Genomic DNA, 4,883 nt, shown 5'->3' with positions numbered 1-4,883 from the left:
GGCTGGCAACTAAGTCTTTTCTAGGGTCAGGGAATTCAGACACTATGGTCCTTAATTCCATTCGGGAAAATGGGCTATACATGGCAATGTTCCTAACAGGAGTGACTCCTGAAGTGTCTGTTTTCCCATTTGGAACTACTATTACCTTAACAGGATTCACTCTAACAACCTCATTCTGTGTAGATTCTACAGGCTGTGGTGAAATAGTTTCAGCATAGTGTATGGTGCCGTACTTACCCGTTGATACGACCTCACCTATCCCTCCGCTAGGGGCCTTTGTTACTAATCTCGGGGGTGGAGCTGTGCCTACTGTGGTCTCTGCTATGGTGGCTGCGAGAGAGAGCGCTGAAATTGTTGCCGATTCGTCCTCTTGATCACACTCCTGAGGAAAGTTCAAAACAGGGTACAACTTGCACGGGTTAATACTTGCATTGGTTAATTGGTTAACATTATCTTTAACATTTACACAGTTGCTAAGTGTTTGTTTGTTACACCTTAGTGCGTCATTCTCCGCAACCAATTTCTCTCCTGATATGTATGGTGGCGGTGGGGCCGTGGCTATCAGTTTCCTGATCGAGCCAGATCCCGCCGCCTGAGCCAATCCTCTCTGTATGTCACCCTCCTGTTGCCACAACTGCAAATAATCATAATGCTTGATTCGTCTCTTTGCTGATTTAATGAGACATATCCTTCTCCTTAAATTCGTTAACACTTCTGTGCTGAAGCTACCTACTCTTGGGAATTTCTCCCCGTCATGTACTGTCATTCTCTCCCATTCATCACATAAAGCTTCTGTGTGACTTCCGTACTTTTCACACATTACGTACCTTGCCGACCCGACTGGTCGGTTTATGGAATCAACCCGAACCGAGGTTGATCGCCCCCTTCCTGAACAACTGGCCCCCATAATTTGCAGGTGTTACGGACCCTTACAAAAAACCAAGATATTCACGATAGGTTGACGGTAAGGTTTACCGAGCACCTTACTCACTCTGCCCACGCCGACCAATACGACCTGATCACACCGATATGGTGCTGGCGTACTCGACCCAGGGCACCTATTTAACCTTTGTTTACTGGAACATGCGAGGGATATCCGCAGAACACTTACTCTTTCCAGTAAAGGTGAGGTTGTTGGATAATTCCTGAGTGACCAGCGAACTTCCCTTTGTAAAAATAAAAAAATTACACAAATCACGTCAGAATGTACAAATAGCGTTTATGACCTTCGTACACAAATAGTACCGGTCAGGTTTACTAATGCACACAATTACGTGCGGTACAATCGTTCAGCACATAAGCAACTAATCTTATGTACGGAGCGACCAGCGGAATCGAAAATTGCGGCTGCGAATTCCTTCAGCAAGAGCTTGTATGGCCTATATGGGTGTTGCACCAACCCTTTTAGGTGTTGTGCCTGTGGACTGTATAGCGGACTTCCTTGTCTGCTGTACCTGAACCTGCTGGTCTGCTATGACCTCCTGGTCTGTTACAGTATGACCTCCTGGTCTGCTATACTCTAATGCTCAAATTTTATGTTTAACCAAGGATGCCTCCCTAGCCACCGTGCATGTCACTTACACGTATGTACCTCACGAGAACTCGATGATTTCTTTTGGTTCAACCTCAAAATTGTATAAATGTATGTAAAAACACTCACTCACCACATGTACACTTTTGTTTCTATTTCTATTTCTGCGCAGAAATTTCTCTTTAGACCAGATGTGTTACAAATTAGGAGAAGGATCTGTTAATTTAAATTTCGAATTTAAAATAGATTTGCGCTACTTAAAAATCAACACTATCGTGTGACTTGAGTTACGTGGGCGTACCCAGACGCTCCGTTGTGTAATTTACGCTGCGTGCGTCGGCCTTTGCGTACGCGAGTCTCCCTTTGTTAGAGACACGTGTACACCAGTCTTTGTCCACCGTAACGCAACTAACACGTTTTATCAATGTAGATGATCCTTGATCATCTACCGCACACCACGCCAATCTCTCCTTTTACCTTTAGGTAGAGCTGTGTGTATTTCTATACCTTAACTATATTACCTTTACTCTTAAACTATGAAATAGCGGCAAATCTCTCTTAGCACGTTTATCAACTATAAAACTGGCAAACAGGAGAGTGATATACGAAAATACACGAATGAAAAGAAATGCAGATATGCGTGCGTGTGTACGCAAGACAGAAATAAACAGTTTTAAAAAAAAGACACTATCGTTTTGTTCTTACCTCCGGTCCCGGATTCCTTCAGCACCCTTTACTAAGTGAAGCAGACGCTTATCCAAACAGCACTACGAGGAATATGACCTCCCGCCCTTTGCTGCTGGATAATGTCTGCTGAAATTACCTAGTGCAGATATGTGAAGGATGGGCGAGCCGCCAATTGATAAAGCTAGATATTTATCTTATATAAAACCCTTTATGAGGTCTAAGAACACTGTACGCTATTTACGTATGGAGTACCGTAAGGGTACGCACGTTGCGTAGCAATCACTTAGCCGTAGTCGAGACGCTCAAGCGTCACGTTCGCTCACGGCCAAGAGATCACGGGCAGGCACGCTATTGGCTGCTGACTAACGTAATGATTCGCTATAGCGTAGCGGACGCTCGGGACCACGAGGAGATCACCAGCGGCGCTGACGCTAACAATGTTAAACCTTTGTATCTAAACCATAAACAGTATATTATGCAGTAAAACCTTAGAGTAGAAGTAGGGTGTAGATGCAACCTAGTGTAACCTTATTAACACAAATGCTGTTCGAGCGTCACCGACGCTCTGAGAATACTAAACACTATAAGAAATACACAGATACCTGGGCTTAGGGTCCAACGCCTAATAAATATATATTATGAATGATATACTTGCAAAAGAATTAACACAATACAAGTCATACACTACAATATAACATAGACTACCTAACCAGATAACTACACAGGAAATACAATACAATACAATTACGTTTTAAGGGAAAATAAGAGAGAAAGAGGAGAAGAGAGAGAGAGAAATGGCCCACAATAACAGTAAGAACAATATGGTTGCGGAGAAACACTTACGCACAAGGGGAAACGATCGCATGCGCCTCTGGACATCCAGCTCCCGATTTTCAGCAATGATAACCGTTGAAGAGTGAGAGCTGGATGTGATCGGCTTGTCTATTTATGCCCCACACACAATACAATTCAATGGTCCCTACAATCTCATTGTTCATTGGACACAGGAATTCCTCCTCGCATTATAACAAAAGGTCATAGGTTGATTCATACAGGTGGGCCGTGACTATTTCCAACAGCTCAGGTGGGAGGGAAACTGGGTTTCCCGCCGCATGGATAAGTAAGTGCAAATACAGTGAATGTTCATAAACTTCTTATGTCCATAACTATTCGCACGAGCGATTAATCCGCTTCAAACCAACACCGGAATATTGCTAATTAAATACTCTTCCGATGGGTACTAAACACCACTGTATTACTCCTGTCTGACCCTTCGTATCAAACAAAGAGGGATTTCTCTGTTCATGAACATTCTATATTAACCAAACTTTCAGAATCTATATAGTGAAAATATGTAACGATTGAGTCGCACGCTACGATCACATAAACTCTACCGTAAATACGCATACCGTGCGCCTGCGGGTGCCCGCGACTGTGAGTATGCGCACGTACGGGAGAGCGTACGCATGCGCAGCACGGACCTGTGTGAGGTGCAAATATGGTAGTGTGCATAGAGATATTTTTCTGACTTTGACACCCCCCTTGCCAAAGCGCAGAGGGACCCTCGTATGTCCCCAGGGTTGGCCGAAGCTTCCCCCCGGGGACCGAAAACTGCGTCTGGTCCTCCCCCCGTGGAGAGGACCTCAGCAACGTAGGAGAGTGGGTGGCCCATAAGGGTCTCACCTAAACCCCAAAAACGAAAAACGTGAACGTGACATACTAAACAAAAATAAGTCCTGTGCATAAATAAATAAGCCCCAGACAGAAGGCCGGGGAGGGGGTATAAAAAATTGTCCTTGCCCTAGCCAAAAGGCCAGGGCAAAGGATAAAGTGCGCCAGAAGATGGGTTGTGACAGTGCTCTTGCCATTAAAGTGCAAGGCGCCTGCACCAGTGCAAATTAAGGCACCCCTAGGTCACCCCAGGGGCACATGTCACCTCGAGCTTCGAGCCACTCCCCGTCTCTCAGCCAGACCAAGTTTCATACCCGCTCAGCCAGGGTCGACCCCCAGTACGAGAGTGGATACTAGACCAGGCTGTTCCTAAGCAACGTAAGGGTCCCATAAGCCCCTACGAGGTAGGAATACTCAGCCCAGTTTTTCTCCACTTTCAACCAGGGGCCTTGCCACACCCCAGCCTGGTACTCCACAAGGTGTTTCTCCATTCCACATCTAGGAACCTCTCACGCTCCTAGTGTAAGAACAGATACTCCACCTTGTGTTTCCCTCGAGCAGATACTACACTTGATCTTAGCCAAAAGGCCGAGAAGCTCTTCCGGGCACAGTTTCTCTAACTGAGGTCTGGAGGAGGGACATAGAGGGAGGAGCCAGAGGACACCAGAATCTAAATTATTTCTTAAAGTGCCCATGTCTCCTGCGGAGCCCGTCTATCCCCCATGGTCCTTACGGAGTCCCCAGCATCCACTACGGACTACGAGAAATAGATTTACCGGTAAGTAAAATCTTATTTATTATTACTACTACATAGATAGATTGATATATACTGTACATATTTGCATATGTGTAGCGCCTGGTTGGTGTACTGTTCCAAGAAGGAACAGTAAAGTAACAAGTTAAATAGCTCTGGAGGTCCCCGGAAGTGTGAGTGGTGCAGGGATGTGCCAGTCCCCGCTCTGGCCTCTGCCCACACATCAGCGTGATGACGTCA

General features: G+C 45.5%; 1 pseudogene; it reads right to left on the bottom strand.

Moving 5' to 3' along the window:
* Positions 1-4,365: 4,365 nt before the first annotated feature.
* LOC134931221 (U2 spliceosomal RNA) lies at positions 4,366-4,489 on the bottom strand (annotated as a pseudogene).
* Positions 4,490-4,883: the final 394 nt, after the last annotated feature.

The sequence above is a fragment of the Pseudophryne corroboree genome, chromosome 5 (genome assembly GCF_028390025.1).
Source record: "Pseudophryne corroboree isolate aPseCor3 chromosome 5, aPseCor3.hap2, whole genome shotgun sequence".
NCBI classification, from domain to species: Eukaryota; Metazoa; Chordata; class Amphibia; order Anura; family Myobatrachidae; genus Pseudophryne; species Pseudophryne corroboree.
Note: the sequence above shows the minus strand (reverse complement) of the source record. Positions and strands in the feature narration are given on the sequence as shown.